This window comes from Mus musculus, chromosome 14 (genome assembly GCF_000001635.26).
Source record: "Mus musculus strain C57BL/6J chromosome 14, GRCm38.p6 C57BL/6J".
Taxonomy (NCBI): Eukaryota; Metazoa; Chordata; class Mammalia; order Rodentia; family Muridae; genus Mus; species Mus musculus.
This window is the reverse complement of record NC_000080.6, coordinates 24,408,986-24,431,971: the sequence shown is the minus strand read 5'-3', so window position 1 is coordinate 24,431,971 and position 22,986 is coordinate 24,408,986. Positions and strand designations below refer to the sequence as shown.

The window sequence follows — 22,986 nt, the reverse complement described above, 5'->3', positions numbered from 1 at the left end:
AGAACCCAGCTATACCTCTCCTGGGCATATAACCAGGAGATGTTCCAACTTGTAATAAGGACACATGCTCCTCTATGTTCATAGCAGCCTTATTTATAATAGCCAGGAGCTGGAAAGAACCCAGATGTCCCTCAACAGAGGAATGGATACAGAAAATGTGGTACATTTACACAATGGAGTACTACTCAGCTATTTAAAATGATGAATTCATGAAGCTCTTAGGCAAATGGATGGAGTGAGGTAACCCAATCACAAAAGAACTCACATGGTATGCACTTACTGATAAGTGGATTTTAGCCCAGAAGTTCAGAATACTCAAGATACAATTCACAGACCACATGAAGCTCAAGAAAAGGAAGACCACAGTGTGGATACTTTGGTCCTTCTTAGAAAGGGGAACAAAATACCCATGGAAAGAGTTACAAAGTTCAGAGCAGAGACTGAAGGAATGACTATCCAGAGACTGACCCACCTGGGGATCCATCCCATATACAGTTACCAAGCCCAGACACTATTGTGGATGCCAACAAGTGCTTGCTGACAGGAGCCTGATAAGCCTGACAAATACAGAGGTGGATGCTCACAGGCATCCTTTGGATTGAGCATGGGGTCCTCAAAGGAGGAGCTAGAGAAAGGATCTAAGGAGCTGAAGGGGTTTGCAGCCCCATAGGAGGAACAACAATATGAACCAACCAGTATCCCCAGAGCTTCCAGGGACTAAACCACCAACCAAAGAGTATACAAGGAGGAACTCAAGACTTCAGCCGCATATGTAGCAGAGGATGGCCTTGTTGGTCATCAATGAAAGGAGAGGCCCTTAGTCCTGTAAAGGCTCAATGCCCCAGTGTAGGGGAATGCCAGGACAGGTAAGCAGGAGTGGGTGTGTTAGTGAGCAGGGGAAGGGGAATGGGATAGGGAAGTTTTGGGAGGGGAAATGAGGAAAGGGGATAAAATTTGAAATGTAAATAAAGAAAATATCTAATAAAAATGAAAAATGGCAGTCAATATAAAGATGGAATAGCTTATAACAAACATACAATATCCCAATAACAGGTGAATATCAAAACAACAAAAAATAAAAAAACCCAAACAAAAACCTTCTGCATTTTCTCACCGCTGATTTCGCAGCACAGACCTAGTGCCTATAGCGGATCTTGGACATTTTCTGGCAGGCCACTCAATTCAGGTTTTCAAAGGTTGTTTTCAAAGGGAATCAGACACAGAAGCATCCTGAATGGATCATTGGCTACACAAAATTATGGTGTATTCACACTAAGAAAGGGAATATGACAAAGAATATGGAACGAAGGGATTCTAGGATTGTGGCGGGGGCGGGGGGGGGGGAGATGAGGCACAGCAGGGGGCTCCTGATGCAGCAGCTCCTTCTTTCTGTAGGAGGCTCTTCCTGGGCTGTGGCCAGTTCCAGTTCATGCTGCAGTTTCTCAAACCGGAGAGAGGAAGGAGGCTAAGACAGACCTGGTGGGGACCTGCCATGTCAGCTGTCAGGCTGCTACCTCCCACCCCCTCAACTGTACTAGAAAGTTAATTTTGAAGTTTTACCTCAAATCACTGTTTCTACGCCCAGAGAAAAAGTCACACAGTAGCTGGCCCTAGAGATTTTCTAAGGCTTAAATGCATGTTTAATTTGAGCTAAGTGATGTATATTCTCTGTTCTACTAAAAAGACTAGGACTAGGACTTTCTCCTACAATCCAGGAGCATCATTTTGTAAAAGTAACCTCATATAGTCAATAGCATGTGAGTGATATGCACCGTATTCATGATGAGTTAGTGATGGACCACAGCATAGACGTAATACAGACCTGGACAAGGTCATGGCTAGCTCAGTCCTCCTGCTCAGGATGCACCTTGCTCACAAGCAACATGCAAAATACAGCCTGCCAGGCTGATGCAGCAATTCTCCAGCTGCCTTCTGAGAACAATGGCCCCTCACTTGGTCTAGCACCAAACAGAAGCCTCATTTTCCTTAGACCTAGTTCTGGAAAACTACTTCCTGGCTCTCTTTTTAGTATGATATATGTTACGTGCCTGGCCCTTTAAATTGTCCTATGGTCTTCAGTGACAGTTGGCCTTTGGACTTCTGGGAGCAGGAGAGGGTATAAAAGCCCACAGAAGCTGAGAGAGGCAGTAGGAGAGTGATGAAGGAGTTGGAGAGTCCTCAGAGTGGGTAGAAGTAGGGTCCAGGAGTCAGAAGAACACAGTCAGAGAAGACAGATGTTACAGGAAGAAAGTATGGCTAGAGAAGAGATGAGGTTTTGAAGGGTGAAATTAAGAGATAGCTGTGAGTGAATTTGGGGAGCAGACCGAAAAGACAGTTGATGACAGTTGAGGCAGGAGGAGGTGAGCTGAGCCAGAGAAATATTGTTAGGAGATAGATGAAAAAGAATTCACTAACAAAGTAGCAATAAGAATATAAAGGAAAACATAACTTTTTACAAAGAGTTACATTTCTATCAGTCTGTTCCAGAGCACTCCCGGGAAGGGTCTGAGCATCCCTGCAGCAGCGGCTTCTGTCTGTCTGGGTTTGTCCTGGGACCTCCTGAACCTATACTATCCACAGAATGGGTAGATATGTGTAAAGGCCTCGAGAGCACTACTACAGGAGTAGAATCTGCTCTTTACAGGGAATGTAATTTTGGCTAAGCAGAGAAGGTGTACACCTTCAGGTCCTGTCATGTGGGAGTCAGAAGCAGGCAGATATCTGTGAGTTCAGGGACAGTCCACTCAGAACATAGTAGAGGCCAAAACAGGAGTCAAAATGCCTGAGACACAAAGAGTAGCAAACATTTTTTTCCTGGACACAAGTTCTTGTTGACTAGAGCAGCACAAAACTTTGTGGTCCTTTCCTGGCAGATATTAGCCTTGCTGCTGAACAAAAGCCCATAAAAGACAGAGACTCCAGGTGCAGGGGGACCCAAGTGCATCTCTCCCCTCTCATCCCAGCCTGGGTTCCTTCCTCATATGGAGGACTTCAAAGTGATGCTGCAGTTTGTCTGCTAAGTTCTTTTCCTGGATGGCCATCTCCCTCTTCTGCAGCATGTACTTAAGCATTAAGAAATGCTTAAGGGGGAGGCCCTTCTTTCCATAAGCTGTTCATTACAAGATGGTGTTCTTAGTGAAGGGTTTGTCCAGGCCTTCATACAAGAGCAAGCACGTACAGAGAACCCCAAGAGCCTGCTGTTCAACCAGGCAAGCCAGAGGCTTTCCCAGCAAACCTCTGGGGGAAAAAAAACAGTTTAGAAGTAGAGACTAAGAAGAAAAGTCCCAAATGGTCTCCTGGAGCCAATGCACACAGGCATAATTCAGGGCGCCACCCCCACGCAGGCTTTGCTGCTACACTAGCATGCGAGTTTAGAATTAGCACTCCAGCTCTTTCAGAGGAGGTTTCAGAACTTTGCTCTCTTTCCTTGAAAACTAAAAATGCAGTGCACAACATGCTCTGCATGTTCAGACCGTGTTGAGGTGGTGAGAGAACTGTTTTCCCTGAAGCCCCAAGTCTCCTGCTCTCTCATCTAGGCTGTCAAAAGTCCTTCCCGCATCCCTGGCCATTCAATCAGACTTTAAAGATCCAGGAAGGAAGAACTTCCCAGCAATGCTCAGAGAAAACAGGGCTCTCGGGGTGATACTCAGTCTTCTGTCCCTGTGAACCAAGAACTGCTCAGTGGACAGAGACCTCATTGGGTTGCAGGAAGAAAGAAGGCCACTTGCCTCCAGAATCCATGACAATGAGAAGCACACATTTGGCATTTGCACTGGGATATTCTCCTTGCCAGCAGCTTCCCACCTGTGATGTCCCGTGACCCTGCCATGCACACGAGCCCCAGAACTGAGACCTCACTCAAAGCTCTGTGCCTAGTAGTACCCCACCTCTCATGAGGACATGTACACGTATGACATGTCAATCACCTGTCTCCTTTATTGGACTGCAGCTTCAAGCAGAGCAGCAGGATATGCTTGCCAACGTTCACTTTCTCACAAGAGATTAACTTCCCCAAATACTTGTGCCTAGACAGAAGAATGAACGATTACATTGTGTGAGGTGGGTGGGTGGTAAGGCGTGTGCATTAGAAAGGCTACAGGCAAAAGCAGAGGTGTGTGGGTGAGCTGACAGTCAAAATGGCAAATGGTGCCAGACATTAGCCTGACCCACCAGCCTACCCTACCTGATGTTGTTGAGTCTCGAAGTCACTGGTCTCTTCATCTTGGTCCCTACAGATCACCTTAATGTCCCTGAAGTGCTGCTGTAGCAGGGCCTAATCCCCCTGCATTTTTTCCTGCCTCAACATACAAACCTTCTTCAGCTGACACTGCTCCATCAAGAGTCATCTGTGCAGGGTATGGCGAACAAACTCTGCAGAATAAGCCCCTCACAACCTCCTTTTGCATCCTCTACTTCAAGGTCTCTTTAAGGCTACCTATGATAGGAACCCATGAAGAACTATGAAAGGTCCCAATACAGTCATGACAGTTGTACTCAAAAGACCATAAACCAAGAACAGGCTATACAGGGAGAAATAAGTAACCCCTAATATCCCTAAGAGCAATAGGGATCTATGTCCCTCCAAAGAAAGAGGGATGTCCACCTGTCCTTCTCTGTCCAAGATAATGAGGAAACATTAAAAAAAAAAGTCAGAGGTAAATAACCTCTGGGTAGGACAGGAGAGCCAAGGGGAGGACATTCTATCTTCTTTTTCCATAATTATAGGCTCTGTGAAAACTCAGCCTAATATTAGAGGCTACCTGTCCCGTATTTCATGGTGTGAATCACTTTTCTCTTGATGCTCCTGAGGATGGCAGGACAATGCTGGGAGGGGAACAGTCTCTTTCACGCTTAGCAAAGCTGAGTACGAAAGGACTGGGGCTGATGGCTACACAGCAAAAGGGATAAGCTGCACACTCTCTAGTCTAGGAACAAGGAATGACACAAACGGTCATTGCACAGCTGCCGGAGTCCCCACAGGCATGTATCTACAGAAGCTGGTCTCATTCTCCTGCTCCTGGGTGTTCTCTGTTGCTTCAAGAGTTTCCTCATTTTCCAAGCTTTGCAAGTCTTACATGATCTGCTTCTGCTTTTTCTTCAGATTCTCATACAACAGATTTGAACTGTGGGAGGGGCTGGCTGCAGGAGGATAGAATCCCATGAATGCAGACTGAAGGATCCTGGGGAATCTACATTCTGGATTCTATGTACTGGGGCATTATGGTGACTATGGACATCTTATCCTGGCCCAAAGCCTGCAGAAGTTATGTGTCCAGATGGAGAATGCCCAGGCTGTATGAGTCACTCAGGAGGACTGGAGGGGCAATTTAGCCCATTTTGTTCTCAGGAGCCTATGCCACAGGGTTTGGCCCACAGATACCAGTGATTTAATTTCTCTTGTCTGTCAACAAGGATTTTTAGATATTAGATAATTACTACTGGAGTGTCAAACATTTTTAGAATTTTGCAGATAAGACACAAGGGCACAACAGCTTTATAAACTACTCAAGAGATTTCAATGTGCCTCCAAGGTGCAGAATAAGCCAAGAGCTGGGCTGCTTATAGAGGGGCTCCCAGAATGCATCACTGGCATTGCTTTGAAACTGTGTGCACACCCCTAATTCCCAGATTCCAGAGGGACATACAAACAAATGTATATGCACAAATGCACTGGTGAGAAATGGAGACAGAGACAGAGAGCACAATGGGATGCAGAAGAAATGCATGGAGCAATATTGTCTCCAAGTAATAGGCACAAGGAATGAGAGGAACAGTAATGACCTTGGGCCTTCCAAGTAAACACTGAGATGGAAAGAGTGGGTTCAGGCTACCTGAGCTCACCAGGAGGTACCAGTACTCAACCATGTGCCAGGCAAATACAAAGATTCACCACAAAGTCAGAGCAACCAGAAACTCACAAAGTGACCACAAGTCAAGGTCCTTCCAAATGCATGCTGGGAACTCACTCTTCAACCTCAATTCCTGAATCCCTGAGTTCAGTCATTCAGACGACAGGCTCAGGTTTTCATGTGGAAGAAGCAGAAGAGACCAGTTCTAATCTCATTCCTTCCCAAGTATCAGGTTCTGATTCTCTTCTGAGAAGTATTTACGGACATGAGTTGGGCACAGGGACATGCTGTACAACCTTCTAGAACTTGGAACCCAAGACCTTAAAAGGATAAGATGACTGTGACATTGCAATCTTAGACTGACATTATGTGTTTGAAACAAGGAATACTTATTGTCCAAGGAACCTTCAGAGATGAAGACCAGGCAATCTTGCAGCTCATTTCTCTTCACTGGTCATCAACTTGAACTAAGCGGTCAGGTCTTCATTTCCTTCATCATCTGCTTGTTGTAGAGGGTTGGGATGTTGTTAGCTATCTAGTAGCACATTAGTGTACTTCTGTAGTGATAAGGCAGAGAGGATGGAAAGACCACTCTGCATCCAAAACAGAAATAGAGCATGCCTGAAACCCAGTGATACCCAAAGATTTTGGAATAGGCTAGAGATGCCCCCTGTGTGGATCTGAACTCTCCCATCACTCTGTAGCGAATTGTGTATCTAATCAGCCAAGAGGTTCTTCTACCTCTGCACACTGCCTAATGATGACTACAGAGATGGACTCTCAAGGATTATTAACAAATGCACAGGGTGCACCTTGGTTTCAGAGCCCTGGAACCTGTGGTTTAGGAATCCAGCAGAAAATGGCACAGTAGACAAGCACTAAGGTGTCTTGGAGATGTCCAGAACTCCTGCCCTGTATTCTAGGCCCATATCTGTGTATTAAAAAGTTATACAGAAAACAGAGCATGGTCAACAGACTGAGTAAATCACTCCACTGAAACTCCCACAACCCCATGAGCTGGCAATGAGATGCAGTCTTGATCCACTGTCTCTGAAGGATGTCTGGCACCACCCCTGTTGGTTCTGAAAGCTAAGGATGACCACTCTTTGGAAGAGCTGGTCAGAGGGCTTCTGAGAACATAAGGTCACATACCTAGAGACACACTTCTCTCCATGATAGCCACTCCACCCAAAAGAAGCAAGTGGGTGTAAAGTGCTGTGATGCACTGCCCTAACCTGGAAAATCATAGTCACTCCCTGATTCTTGGGGCTCTTCCTTCATCCCCATGTTATAACTCCAATGCCCAGTAAGCATAATAGCGAGAGCTCACAGGATAATAGCATTGACCTTGTCAGCAACTGGCTTTGGGATGGACAAACTAATGTTTTGTATTCCTTGACTTTAAGGAATTATAATAACTAGAGACATAATTCGATTCCCAGAGGCTCCACTTCCTTTGCCCCATTGATGGAAGGCCCAGCTCAAGTACACCTCCTCCAGTAAGTTTCTTATCCTTCGCCCAAGACTCACTGCACCTTCCACAAGATCACGAATTTCTTGTTAGTTTACACTGAGATGGAAGTCTAGATTTCTTCTGCCTCTCCTTGATCTCACTATGCTACCCATTCTCCCTACCAAGTAGACTCCCCAGTCAGCGTGGATATTAACCATAAAGTCTAGGATACCTAAACTACACTCCACAGACCTAAGGAAGCTGAACAATAAGGAAGGCACAAGTAAGTAAGTGAATTTTACTTCGAAGGGATAATAGTCATGAGAGGCAGATGGAGGGAAGGAACTGGGAGGAGAGGGGATGGGAAGGGAAATGGGGGATAAGGTGTGGGGAGGGCGAAGAGAGATGGATAGATAGGCCTGAGAATGAATGGAAATATGCATCTGATGGGTGGGGAGAAGAGGCTATCTCCAGGAAGAGACAGAGACCTGGGATGAGGGATCCACCCAAGAATCAATGTGGATAACCTTACCTGAGACTCACTACATTGGAGATATGGAACGTGAAGAGACCACCTCCTATAGCCAGGCAAGAATCCCAGAATAGGGGCTACCCACAAAACTTTCAACCCAAATTTATCCTATCTACAAGAAATCCATGCATGTGGGTTGCAGAAGACACTGAGGGAATGGCCAATCAATATCCCAAGGCCAAGCAACACTCCCTCACACAATTAATGATACTCTGTTATGCTTGTAGACAGGAGGGTAGCATAGCTGTCCTCTGAGAGGCTCCTCTCAGCAATTAACTCAGACAAATGCACACACCCTCATCCAAACACTGAATGGGGCTTGGGAACTCTTATGGAAGAATAGGAGGAAGGATTATGGGCCTCAAAGAGGATAGGAACTCCACAGGAAGACCAATGGAATCAATTAACTTCTACCCTTGGGGCTCTCAGACTCTGAAACACCAAAGAACACTCACAGGCTAGACCTAGACTTTCCTGCACATATGTAGGAGATGCTCAGCTTGTTTTTTATGTGGGTCCCAAACAACTGGAGTCAGGGATATCCCAAAAGCTGGCATCAAGTGTTCAATATGTGATAACCTGTTTGTCAAAGAGAAGTCTCCTCTACCTTGGGTGTCCACTCTGACACATGATTGTTTACCTCACCTTTTATTAGTGTCATGACATCTCTATTGTGGTATTTTATAAGTCCATTCCAACGTTTTAATCACCTTTCAGCTTGTGTCAACTATTGAAATAGAAAATTTCATGTAGTCTTTGAATTATCCATGCAATTCAATGAAAACTGATAACATGGTCAAACTGAGTCTTTCTATCCATGATTATGAAATATCTTTCTACACATTTCGGTTTTTATCTGAGAATTTGCCCTTCTGATAATGTTCTCCCTGTACTGATCAGAAACTGATGCGCACATTTCAGCAGGTGCTCCTGGGACAAAGCCATTGAGAACTACCTCCTTACAAAGCCAAAGAGTAATTAGAGCTAGCTTAGAAACACAATAGCTCTTCCAACCTGTAGGACTGAGTCTACTTTCCAAACCCTGCTCAGGATTGTCGCATTCCTCCCTCAGAATAACCCTATCCATCAATATTAGCAATTAAATAGCACTGAGAAGTCACACGAGCATGGCTGGAGAAGGAAAGATCATCTGACTCATATGTGCGGGTGCTTGAAAGCGCATACAGGAAGAACCTGCAGGTCTGGTTCCAATGTGCGATGTGGATTAGTGGGTTCATTCACTGAAGCCCTGAGATTAGCCTTTGAAAGTTGCCCTAAGATGCTTTAGCAGACAGACAAGGGAGGCATCAGGGTGCTGGAAACACTGTGATGACAGTGGTGGCAGAGGAAGCCTAAATAGTGGTTACCAAGAGAAACACCTCTGTGGCCTAGTGTGGTGTTCTCTCTGCACCAAATATACCAAAGCAGGATTGATTACAGGCCTCTGTGAGTTACACAGTGAGATTATGACTTAATAATAATAATAATAATAATAATAATAATAATAATAGGCTGAGCACAGAGGATAATAGCTGTAGACATTGTAGACATCGCTCAGTTGACAGAATCACTGCCTAGCATGTAGGAAGCTCATGCTTCAGTTACTAGTGCAATCATCACCTCTTGGAAAATTGGAAATAGTCCTACCTGAAGGCCCAGCTATATGTCCTCTGAGATACACAAGATTCTCCACCAGATTGCAAGGAAACATGTTCATAGCAGCTTTATTAATATGCAGAGCCTGAAAACCCAGATACCCCTAAACCAAAGAATGGATGCTGAAAACATGGTTCACTTACATGAATACTACTCAGATATTAAAAAACAAGGACATCATTAACTGTGCAGTCAAATGGATAGAACTAGGAAATATCACCCATCTTCACTGTTAATCCTACTGATCTGAGAAAATGGGAGATATTTCCATTTTCTGATATCTTCCTGAATTTCTTTCTTTGGAGACTTAAACTTCTTGTTTTCCAGGTCTTCCACTTGGTTGGTTAAAGTTACACCAAGATATTTTATATTATTTGTGGCTATAGTGAAGGGTATTGTTTTTGTAACTTCTTTCTCATCCCATTTAATGTTTGGATAAGGAAGGCTACTGATTTGAGTTTACTTTGAATCCAGCCACTTTGCTGGAGGAGTTTATTAGCTGTAGGAGCTCCCTGACAGAATTTTGGGGTAACTGATGTATACTGTGAAATCATTTGCAAATAGCAATACTTTGACTTCTCTCAAATTTGTAACCCCTTGATCTCCATTTGTTGTCTTATTACTCTAGCTAGAAATCATTGTTCTAGCTAGAAATTCAAGTACTATATAGGATAGTTAAGGGGAGAGTGGGCAGCCTTCTTTTGTTCTGATTTTCATGGAATTACTTTAAATTTCTCACCATTTAGATTTTGACTATCAGCTTGCTGTATATTGCTTTGATTGTCTTTGTGTATGTGTCTTGTATCCCTGATCTCTCCAAGACTGTTAAAATGAAGGGGTTTTGGATTTTGTCAAAGGCTTTTTCAGCATCTAATGAGATGATCATATGGTCTTCTGCTTTTAGTTTGTTTATATGGTAGATTGTGTTGTTAGATTGTCCTATATTGAACCATCCCTACAATGAATGGGATGAAGCCTACCTGATCATGGTGGGTGATGTCTTTGATGTGTTCTTAGATTCTCTTTGCAAGTATTTTATTGAGTATTTTTGTATCAGTGTTCCTAAAGGGATATTGGTCTAAAATTGTCTTTATTAGGTCATTGTTTGATTTAGGTATCAGGATGACTCTGGCCTCATAATGAGTTTGGTAACGTTTCTTCTGTTTCTGTTTGTTGAATAGTTTGAAGAGTATTGGCCTTAACTTTTCTTTGACAGGTTAGTAGAATTCTGTGATACAATCATCTGGTTGGGAGGTTTTTAATGATTGCTTCTATTTCCACAGGAGCTAGAGGAATATTCAGATGCCTTCCCTGATCTTGATTGAACTTTGGTAAGCGATATTTGTCTAGAAAATCATTCATTTCATATATATTTCACAACTTTGAGTAGTGTGGCATTTTCAAGTAAGACCTAATGATTCTATGAATTTCCTCAGTGGCAATAAGTTTTCCTAGTGGTTTCTGATTTTGTTAATTTGGTTATGATCTTTTTGTCTTTTAGGTAGTTTGGCTAAGGGTTTGTCTAACTTGTTGATTTTTTTTTCAAAGAACCAGCTCTTGGTTTGTTGATTCTTTGTATTGTTCTCTTTGTTTCAAATTGATTGATTTCAACCCTAAGTTGAATTGTTTCCTTCCACATACTCCTCTTGTGTGTGTTTGCCTGTTTTCTCCCTTATGGCTTTCATATGTATTTTTAAGTTTCTTGTATGATGTGGTGGATTGATTATGATTGACCCAGGGAGTGGCAAGATTGGGAGGTGTGGGATTGCAGGAGGAACTGTGTCACTGTAGGGATGGTCCTTGAGACACCTCCTCCTAGCTGCCTGGAGGACAGCAGTCTTCTCCTGTTCAACTTCAGAACAAGATGTAGAACAATCAGCTCCTTCTCCAGTACCACGCCTTCCTGGATTCTGCCATGTTTCATACTATGATGATAATGGACTGAACCTCTGAACCTATAAGCTAGCCCCAATAAGTGCTGTCCCTTATAAAAGTTGCCTTGGTCATGTCTTTTGAAATGGACATGTGAAACCTAACCAAAACAGAAGCAGGTACCAGGTACTGGGGTATTAATGTAATAGACCTAACCATGTTTTTGTTTGGATGAATATGGATCTGGAGAATTTAGATTTGAAAGCTGTAGAATGATTTACGTGGGGCTTAATGGGTCACCCTAGGAGGAATATGTAAGACACTGGTGCTCAAGGTGACTTAAACTATGAGGGCCTGCTTCAAGTGTTTTCAAAGGAAAAGTAGGTTAGTATGTGGCCAGAGACTATTCTTGTGATATGGTGAAGAATGTGGTTGTTTTTTGCCCTTGTCTAAAGAGTCTGCCTGAGGCTAAAGTAAAATATTCAGATTCATTGCACTGACATGGGAATTTTCAAAAAAAAAAAAAAGCCTACTTTACACTTTATCCTTTGGTTCAGTCTTATGAATAGCATTTTGATCAAGTATAGCACACCTAAATAGAAAAAGCACAAAATGTATGGTTCAAAGAATAAAGGGCAACAGGAAGTAGACATAAACTGATCCCACTCTGCTAAGCCTATTGTTTATGCTTTTGGAGTTGAACAAGGTTCTTGGTTACTGTTTTTATTTGTACTTTAAATCTGGAATGAACTACAATCCAGACATGGAGGGCATAGGCTTTGATCCAGGTCTAGAGAAAGAGTGCCTATGGAAAACCTCGACCCAGGCATGAAAAGCTTTAATCCAGGAGACAAAGACAAACTGATCTCTGAATTCAAGGGCAGCCTGAGACAGAGCAAATTCTAGGTGATGAAAAGCTCAAGTTTAGGAAGGGTAGTACAAGTTTTTAATCTCAGGATTCAGGAGACAGAACCATGCAGATCTCTGAGTTCAAGGTCAATCTACAGAGCAAGTTCCAGGACAGCCAAGCTTAGGCAGTAAAGGAGTTGGAAAATAGAAGTCTGGTGATAATGTAGTAGAATAAGGGAGCCAAATTCCAGATCCAGCAAACAGCAGAACTCAGCAGCTTCAGCCATGTGGCTCTGCCTTTAGTGTCAAGAATAGAATGGACTACTTGGAAAATTAATGCTGTTTTGCTGGAGCTAAGAACCTAGTGGCGATAAAGAAGAAACCCGCATCACTGAGGTGAAATCTTCTGAGAAATGTTTACTTAGAGCACAAAGAAGCTGTGTTTCAGATATTACCCAGTCTGGCCTCAAACACAAGATCCTCCTGCCTCTGCCTCAAATAATATGTGTAGGTATGCACTACCACAAAAGTGAAGAGAGCTTTGAGAGGCTATTGGTGATGCCTAGTTGCAATGGAAGACTCCAGCAAATTAGAGATGCCAGTACCATAGGTTGATCACCAAGATACCAGCAGCAGTGTGGAAGAGTCAACCAGGACCTAGAGTGCTACAGAGGGCAGAGCAAGAGAGGCAAGTTTCTCCAGCTGCCTTTTGGTTTTGCTTTCATGCAGTATTTCCCCACTATGATGTTTTGGAATGGTGGTGTATATTCTGTGATTTTCTAATCTGTTTTTTGTTTGTTTGTTTGAACTTTGAAATTTAGACTGGTATAGACTATGGGATTTTTGAAGTTGGACTAAATGTATTTTGCATTATGCTATCACTTGTAGCACCCCTAGACTCATGTCTTTGAACAAGTCTATGGGGGCCATGGAGTGGAATGTGGTGGATTGAATATTCTTGACCCAGGGAGTATCCCTATTGGGAAATGTGGGTTTTCTTGGAGGAATTGTGTCACTTTCAGATGGTCTCTTGAGACTCCTCCTAGCTGCTTGGGTATTGCAGTTTTCTCCTGTTTGCTTTTGGAATAAGATGTAGGACTCTCAGCTTCTTCTCCAGTATCCATGCTTCCTTCTGTGATGATAATAGACTGAATTTCTGAACCTGTAAGCTATGCCCAATTAAATGCTGCCCCTTGTAAGAGTTGCCTTGGTCATGGTGTCTTTTCCCAGCAATGGAAACATAACTAAGATATATGCAAACTCTCTAATTTCTTTATGAAGGCACTTATGGCTATGAACACTAATCTTAGCACTGCTTTCATTGTGTGTCATAGGTTTGTATACATTGTGCCCTTGTTTTCATTGAATTCTTTTTTTTTTAAAGATTTATTTATTTATTACATGTAAGTACACTGTAGTTGTCTTCAGACACACCACAAGAGGGCATCAGATCTCATGACAGATGGTTGTGAGCCACCATGTGGTTGCTGGGATTTGAACTCTGGACCTTCGGAAGAGCAGTCGGGTGCTCTTACCACTGAGCCATCTCTCCAGCCCCCCATTGAATTCTAGATAATCTTTAATTTCTTCATTTCTTCCCTGACCCATTGATCACAGAGTAGAGTTGTTCAGTTGCCATAAGTATGTAGGCTTTCTATTGTTTCTGTTGTTGAACCCCAGCCTTAATCTATGGGGATCTGACAAGATGCAAGGCATTTCAATCTTCTTCTATATGTTGATGTTGGCTTTGTGACCACCTTTTGGTCATTTTGGAAAAGGTTCTGTGAGGTGCTAAGAAGAAAGTATATTATTTTGTATTTAGATAAATTGTTCTATAGATAGGTTAGGTCCATTTGGGTGATACTTCTTAAAGGAGGATGTCTTAGTCAGGGTTTCTATTCCTGCACAAACATCATGACCAAGAAGCAAGTTGGGGAGGAAAGGGTTTATTCAGCTTACACTTCCATACTGCTGTTTATCACCAAAGGAAGTCAGGACTGGAACTCAAGCAGGTCAGGAAGCAGGAGCTGATGCAGAGGCCATGGAGGGATGTTCCTCACTGGCTTGCTTCCCCTGGCTTGCTCAGCCTGCTCTCTTATAGAACCAAGACTACCAGCCCAGAGATGGTCCCACCCACAAGGGGCCTTTCCCCCTTGATCACTAATTGAGAAAATGCCTTACAGTTGGATCTCATGGAGGCATTTCCTCAACTGAAGCTCCTTTCTCTGTGATAACTCCAGCTGTGTCAAGTTGACACAAAACTAGCCAGTACAGAGGAGGAGAGGGAGGAGTTGGTGGAGGATCTGTTTGAGGTGTTAATGGAAAGGGATGAAGGAACTGATATTGGGATGTAAAGACAATATTCTGAATTAGGTAGCCTGGACCCAAAAGGACATAATACAGAGTATGTTCTCACTTAAAGTCGATGTTTGCCATAAAGTACAGGATACCAAAGCCTACACTCCACAAACCTAAAAGTACTAAACAAGAAGAAAGGCCCAAGTGAGGATGATTGAATCTCACTTAGAATGGGGAATAAAATAGCCACAGGAGGCAGAAGGAGGGAAGTGTTGGGAGCCGCCCCCACATTCGCCGTCACAAGATGGCGCTGACATCCTGTGTTCTAAGTGGTAAACAAATAATCTGCGCATGTGCCAAGGGTATTTTATGACTACTTGTACTCTACCTTTCCCGTGAACGTCAGCTCGGCCATGGGCTACAGCCAATCAGGGAGTGATGCGTCCTAGGCGAAATATAACGCTCCTAAAAAAGGGGACGGGTTTCCGCCATTTCTCTCTCGCTGGCATCTCTCTGGCTCTGCGCGCCCTGCGCTCGCTCGCTGCCTAAAGATGTAAACAATAGAGCGCGCGCGCCGGAGCTCTGGCTCCTAAAGATGTAATAGAAGGGGCTTTTCGTTTTTGGGGCTGGGCGCTGGGCGCTTGCCCTCCTGGCTCCCAAAGATGTAAGCAATAAAGTTTTGCCGCAGAAGATTCTGGTCTGTTGCGTCTTTCCTGGCCGGGCGTGAGAACGCGATTAAGAATTGGTGCCGAAACCCGGGACGAAAAATTCCGGGACGAGAAAAAATCCGAAAAGAAAAAACCCGGGAGGAAACTCGGGACGAGAGTTTCACCGGCGCAAGGAAGATCCCTCATTCCAGAACCAGAACTGCGGGTCGCGGTAATAAAGGTTCCCGTAAAGCAGACTGTTAAAAAAGATTCAACTACATGAATTCAGAACTTTTCAGCTGGGGAACGGCGGTAACCCGTAAGTATAGCTTTACGAGGTAAGCCTGGCCTTGAACTTTCTAAGGAAATTCAAGACAGTCTATCAGAAGTAAAGTGGAAAATAGCTTTATAAGGTATGTTTGGCCTTAAACTTTCTCTAGTGTTAGAAGCCCTTTTGTTCCTTTTCACATGTTATCAAGTGGTTAAGGCAGGGCGGATTCTGGATGAAGTTCAGGACAATCTATCAAAAGTAAAGCGGGGAGAAAAAATAAGAGCAAAGAAAAAATATGGTTCACAAAATAAGTATACAGGCCTTTCCAAGGGTCTTAAACCTGAGGAAAAGTTTAGGTCAGGTAAAAATACCTGGAGAGAGATTAAAAAAAAGGAAAAGAAAAAAGAAAAGAAAAAAGATCAATTAGAGAAGCCAGTTCTTAGTAGTTCTAAATCAGATAAAAAGGCTATTAGGGCCTGAAAGGCGCTCTCCCGAGCAGGTGAAGCCACTGGACAATAATGACAGAGGCAGGCTCTTACAGCCTACAAGGTCTTATTGTCCACCCTGGAGTTGTAGATCAGGATTGTAAAGGGGAACTTCAGGTTCTCTGTTCTTGTCCTCAAGTTGTCTTTTCTATATCACAAGGGGACAAAATAGCTCAACTAATAATTTTGCCAAGCCTACATGGCTGTTTTTTCTTCCTCTAGTATTCCTAGAGCTGCCAGAGAGATTGGTTCTACTGAAAATGATTCTGATTACTTAATAATGCCTTTAGATTGTTGTCAAATTTTGTCTACTCACGTAGGGGTAAACCCTCGTGGCGTCAGGCCATTACAGGTCTGACAAATGGATGTCACGCATATTTCCTCCTTTGAGAGAAATCAATATTTATATGTTTAGATAAAAAGAGATCACCTCCATACCTTAAATGATTTTCAAAAGCTGTTGAGAAACAGTAAGAAACCCACTTAAAAATGGGATTGTGGTATATACTGATGGATCAAAAACTGGCATAGGTGCCTATGTGACTAATGGTAAAGTGGTATCCAAACAATATAATGAAAATTCACCTCAAGTGGTAAAATGTTTAGTGGTCTTAGAAGTTTTAAAAACCTTTTTAGAACCCCTTAATATTGTGTCAGATTCCTGTTATGTGGTTAATGCAGTAAATCTTTTAGAAGTGGCTGGAGTGATTAAGCCTTCCAGTAGAGTTGCCAATATTTTTCAGCAGATACAATTAGTTTTGTTATCTAAAAGATCTCCTGTTTATATTACTCATGTTAGAGCCCATTCAGGCCTACCTGGCCCCATGGCTCTGGGAAATGATTTGGCAGATAAGGCCACTAAAGTGGTGGCTGCTGCCCTATCATCCCCGGTAGAGGCTGCAAGAAATTTTCATAACAATTTTCATGTGACGGCTGAAACATTACACAGTCGTTTCTCCTTGACAAGAAAAGAAGCCCGTGACATTGTTACTCAATGTCAAAGCTGCTGTGAGTTCTTGCCAGTTCCTCATGTGGGAATTAACCCACGCGATATTCGACCTCTACAGGTCTGGCAAATGGATGTTACACATGTTTCTTCCTTTGGAAAACTTCAATATCTCCATGTGTCCATTGACACATGTTCTGACATCATGTTTGCTTCTCCGTTAACCGGAGAAAAAGCCTCACATGTAATTCAACATTGTCTTGAGACATGGAGTGCTTGGGGGAAACCCAGACTCCTTAAGACTGATAATGGACCAGCTTATACATCTCAAAAATTCCAGCAGTTCTGCCGTCAGATGGATGTGACCCACCTGACTGGACTTCCATACAACCCTCAAGGACAGGGTATTGTTGAGCGTGCGCATCGCACCCTCAAAGCCTATCTTATAAAACAGAAGAGGGGAACTTTTGAAGAGATTTTACCCCGAGCACCAAGAGTGTCTGTGTCTTTGGCACTCTTTACACTCAATTTTTTAAATATTGATGCTCATGGCCATACTGCGGCTGAACGTCATTGTACAGAGCCAGATAGGCCCAATGAGATGGTTAAATGGAAAAATGTCCTTGATAATAAATGGTATGGCCCAGATCCTATTTTAATAAGATCCAGGGGAGCTATCTGTGTTTTCCCACAGAATGAAGACAACCCATTTTGGATACCAGAAAGACTCACCCGAAAAATCCAGACTGACCAAGGGAATACTGATGTCCCTCGTCTTGGTGATGTCCAGGGCGTCAATAATAAAGAGAGAGCAGCGTTGGGGGATAATGTCGACATTTCCACTCCCAATGACGGTGATGTATAATGCTCAAGTATTCTCCTGCTTTTTTACCACTAACTAGGAACTGGGTTTAGCCTTGATTCAGACAGCCTTGGCTCTGTCTGGACAGGTCCAGATGACTGACACCATTAACACTTTGTCAGCCTCAGTGACTACAGTCATAGATAAACAGGCCTCAGCTAATGTCAAGATACAGAGAGGTCTCATGCTGGTTAATCAACACATAGATCTTGTCCAGATACAACTAGATGTATTATGACAAATAACTCAGCAGGGATGTGAACAAAAGTTTCCGGGATTGTGTGTTATTTCCATTCAGTATGTTAAATTTACTAGGACAGCTAATTTGTCAAAAAGTCTTTTTCAGTATATGTTACAGAATTGGACGGCTAAATTTAAACAGATCCTTCGGAAATTGAGACTTCAAGTCAACTCCACGCGCTTGGACCTGTCCCTGACCAAAGGATTACCCAATTAGATCTCCTCAGCATTTTCCTTCTTTAAAAAATGGGTGGGATTAATATTATTTAGAGATACACTTTGCTGTGGATTAGTGTTGCTTCTTTGATTGGTCTGTAAGCTTAAGGCCCAAACTAGGAGAGACAAGGTGGTTATTGCCCAGGCGCTTGCAGGACTAGAACATGGAGCTTCCCCTGATATATCTATGCTTAGGCAATAGGTCGCTGGCCACTCAGCTCTTATATCCCATGAGGCTAGTCTCATTGCACGGGATAGAGTGAGTGTGCTTCAGCAGCCCGAGAGAGTTACACGGCTAAGCACTGCAGTAGAAAGGCTCTGCGGCATATATGAGCCTATTCTAGGGAGACATGTCATCTTTCATGAAGGTTCAGTGTCCTAGTTCCCTTCCCCCAGGAAAAACGACACGGGAGCAGGTCAGGGTTGCTCTGGGTAAAAGCCTGTGAGCCTAAGAGCTAATCCTGTACATGGCTCCTTTACCTACACACTGGAGATTTGACCTCTATCTCCACTCTCATTAATATGGGTGGCCTATTTGCTCTTATTAAAAGGAAAGGGGGAGATGTTGGGAGCCGCCCCCACATTCGCCGTCACAAGATGGCGCTGACATCCTGTGTTCTAAGTGGTAAACAAATAATCTGCGCATGTGCCAAGGGTATTTTATGACTACTTGTACTCTACCTTTCCCGTGAACGTCAGCTCGGCCATGGGCTACAGCCAATCAGGGAGTGATGCGTCCTAGGCGAAATATAACGCTCCTAAAAAAGGGGACGGGTTTCCGCCATTTCTCTCTCGCTGGCATCTCTCTGGCTCTGCGCGCCCTGCGCTCGCTCGCTGCCTAAAGATGTAAACAATAGAGCGCGCGCGCCGGAGCTCTGGCTCCTAAAGATGTAATAGAAGGGGCTTTTCGTTTTTGGGGCTGGGCGCTGGGCGCTTGCCCTCCTGGCTCCCAAAGATGTAAGCAATAAAGTTTTGCCGCAGAAGATTCTGGTCTGTTGCGTCTTTCCTGGCCGGGCGTGAGAACGCGATTAAGAGGGAAGGAGGTAACTGGGTTGGAGAAGGCATGGGAACTGGAATGATGAGTGTATGGGGGAGGGGTTGGATAAGGTATGATGTGAAAAAGGGGAGAGAGCCACAGGGCCAGAACAAATGGAAATCTTCAGTTTTTAGGATGGTGGGTGCGAAGTTTCACTAGGACTTTCCAGAGACCTGAAATGGAGGAGGGTCCCAGAGGTCTATTGATGACTTTAGATGAGACTCATAGCAGTAGAGATATAGAACCTGATGAGGGCACCTCTGATAGCCAGCCAGGGCCACCAGTGGAGAGATAAAGAGACCAAACCACTCGCAAAATTTTTGTCCTAAATTTTGTTCCATTTAAAAGAAATGTAGGATTGCTTCTCGGCCTTTTGGCTAAGATCAAGTGTAAAAGAAATGTAGGGACATATCATGAATAAATAAATGTGAAAAAAGTTACTGTTTGCAGAGAGTGGAGATAGTAACTGTAGGCATGACTCCATTGACAGAGTGATTGCCTAACATGTAGGATCCAGAACTCAGTGACTAGTGCTGTCCTGACCAGTCCTGGAGATCCCACTTTTAATCCTAGCTGCTGTGAAGTGGTAGTCATGTGACCTAAGATCTAGTTAGATCTGCAAAACTAGGTTGAGGACAGCATCAGATAATGGCACCCTGTCTCAAAAACCAAAATGGATACATCTCCTAGCTCCAAGGACTCACCTAGTAATCCTTTGCTACCAAAAGGAAGATATGTACCATTTTGCCTACCACTCTTTCATTTGAGGAAGACAGAGACGTGGAAGTGATCTTTAATAAGGACGTTGCTCTTATCTGTCCTTCATTCCACAATGAGTCCAAATGAAAATGGCTATCAAGCTTTGAAGGACAGAGTGATATGCCAGTTGCTAGCATACTGTGAAAAACTCTGCCTTCCCAGTGAAACTGAGCCAGGAGGAAGTCTCAAGTTCTCAGGCCAACCCCACTGATGCCTCCAATGGGGCTGGACACACGTTATCAAAGACACTCCACTTCTATAGCCAGAGATTTAATCAAGCTGACCCATAGGGATCTTGGGGCCTATAAACAACACATGATAACCTCAGCACCACACCACCATCAGCTTTCAGTACAGCATGGAGTTCTGGCACTGCCAACCCAATGAGTACCTTGTTATACTTGACCATGGCCCAGATTTGTAATAGGACTGGGTTTTGAGAAGCAACTACTGTTCTCAGTAAGATGTGACCAGTGACAGTAATGAGGTGACAGTAATGTATTTACATGAGTACATTGGTGAAAAAAATCCTGCATAATTGAGGAGAGTGGGTACCTAGAACGGTGTCCTGGCCTATGTAGGCCTAGCTCACATGCAGGTATAGGCACAACTTGGAATCCTCAGCAGGGACAGGGTGAGGTGGAGTGGCATTGAGCAAGCCAAGCAGCAGTGCTGATTCACCTCAGTTCAGGTAACAGATTCTCAGTTGCTCATCCAAGGAGCTCTTGTTGAGGCCATGGGCCTTGTCTGACCATGGTGAGTTCATACAGACATCTGTCCTAGTGATATAAAGTGCTTCTTATTCAGCAGCAATTAAGACAAGAAGCAAACATCAGGAATAGTGACCTCTTACTATAAACTGACAAAAGGGATGTGGAATTCATTTATGTCAAGGATCTTTGACCTCCTGGGTGGTTTGGGATTCCTGTTGGCCACATGAAAAGGATGTTCATTGGGAATCCCATAATTCACTCTGCCACACCTGGAGACAACCAGAACTGTGGACAGAGAGCTATATTTGTATAGTGGATGTAACATGTATCTAGGATTCCAGACTGTGGATCTGAGGCCCATCTCTATGCAACCTGGAGGAACCTGCCTCTTCACTTTCCTTCCCTTGAACAACATGAGGATGGCTGAGGAGCTCTGTTTCTGGAAGGCCAGTGCATAAAGGTCACTGGGGACCAATTCATATCGTCCAGTCCTCAATAGCAGGAGTCAAAAAGCAGTAAATATAGTTTTTGAGCAGCTGCTTAGGCTCAATTTAGTTCCTAGAAGATAGGAGGATGATGGGGCTGAAAGTGCAGGGCCATGAGTACCAGAACCCATATCAGAACACTCAGAAGGATTCTACTGACCTCCAGAAAATATTGAAGAATCCCACTTCTGGTTCCAATTCCATATTTGTTTTATTTCTTAATTAGTAAATCACACACACACACACACACACACACACACACACACACACACACGCACATCACTTTTGTGTGGCCCTGAAAATGCTGGAACTCATTTTTTAGAACAGGATGCCAAAATTCAGAGATCTGCCTGCTTCTGCATGCAGAGTGCTGGAATTTAAAGGATGTGCCATAACCTTCAGTCTCCATTATAGAATGAACTCTGATTCTCTGGAAAGCAAGCAAGAGACAGATGCATTACAAGTTGATGTCACAGCAACCACAGAACCAGAGAGGCAAAGAACCAACCTAAGTTCAATATATAGGAAAAGCTACTGTTGTGCTAGAGTGTTCTAGGCATAGAGGCAGGGGCAGTTTCCAAGTAGGATAGAATACAGAGGAAGTGTCAAGGTATTAAAGATGTCAGGTATGGGTGCTATGCTAAAGTCCTGTTATCTGATAGCTCTAGTCTGGCTTGTGCCTGAGTTTCTCCCATACTAAGCTGCCTCGCCCTAGTTTTGGCTCACTTTTCTTTCATTTATCCTTGTGTTTATTGACGTACTTTGCTCTTAAAATGCTTTCCAGTGCCTCACCTGGAGTGTAGCTTCCCCCAGCCTGAAGCTGGCTGATGCAGACCTTGTTGCCACTGAGGTGGGGCCACCTGCTTTGCAGCTTTCCGACTTGGCTGGCTTCTTTTCAAGTGTCTACTGCCCTGAGATTCTGCTACCTGGCCAAGAGGCTGAACCTGTGTTCCTGAGACATTCCTGAATAAGCAATAGCCTGGCGACCAAGTGCTGACAGCATGGCGACAAAGCACCAAGGATGGACTGGCAGGGGGAATGGGTCTTCCCCTTTTTAAGCACAGTCTCTTAGTAAACTCGCGGGCCTTGATCAGAGAAAAAATTGTCTTGGCTTCATTCTTTTCTCGCCGTCTAGTCTCTCTTTCAGCCCCAGCCTGCCTTCGAGGAATACCCGGTTCATGTAGGCCATGGGCCAGCCTCCTACTACAGATTGGTGCCTGAAAATGGCAGGAAAACACTGAGGGACCGCTGTCTTGTGTAGAGCTCCACAAGAAGGGAAGAAAAAGATCGTATCGAGCACAGTGAGCAACAGGTATTTATGCCAGCCCTGGTTTTAAATTTCATTCTTTTAAAGTGTTGCTGGAGGTGCGATAGGATACAGGATAAGTTGGAACAGTGCTAACCCGGGGCTGATTCCACTTAGGGTTTGACAGCAAAATATGGGACTAGAAACTCCCAAACAGGTGGTTGTCTGCAGCTTTCAAGAGCTGCTTCAGGTGAGAGGAGTAGGGTTTGAAGAACAATTGTTAGAAATTTTTTTTAGATAAGATAGATTTCTTGTTGCCCATGGTTCAGGGAAGAAAAAACTTTAAATAACAGAACCTGGGAGAGAGTTGGAGAAGCTTTGAAAAACACCCAGGCAGATAATTTCACCCTTTGCCTCTGTGCGCTCGTAAAAGATGCTTTTGAAAAGGAGATCTTGCAGGGGTCAGATAGTACCCAGGCAGAGCTTGAAGAATCTCAGGAAGAGCGCCTGTCAGAGAGGACTTTCTCAGAAAGGGGCCCTCTCAACCCTAAATTAAAAAGATATAGAGACT

At 43.8% G+C, this 22,986-nt stretch overlaps 1 long non-coding RNA gene and 1 pseudogene across 1 annotated transcript; both read left to right on the top strand.

Annotated features, from left to right (window-relative positions):
• The first annotated feature begins 2,117 nt into the window (after positions 1–2,117).
• On the top strand, positions 2,118–21,996 carry Gm41109. The gene is made up of 3 exons (XR_874408.1): positions 2,118–7,585; positions 10,774–10,821; positions 21,954–21,996. It is a non-coding gene; the product is annotated as a predicted gene, 41109 (long non-coding RNA).
• Gm52167 lies at positions 19,570–19,721 on the top strand (annotated as a pseudogene).
• Positions 21,997–22,986: the final 990 nt, after the last annotated feature.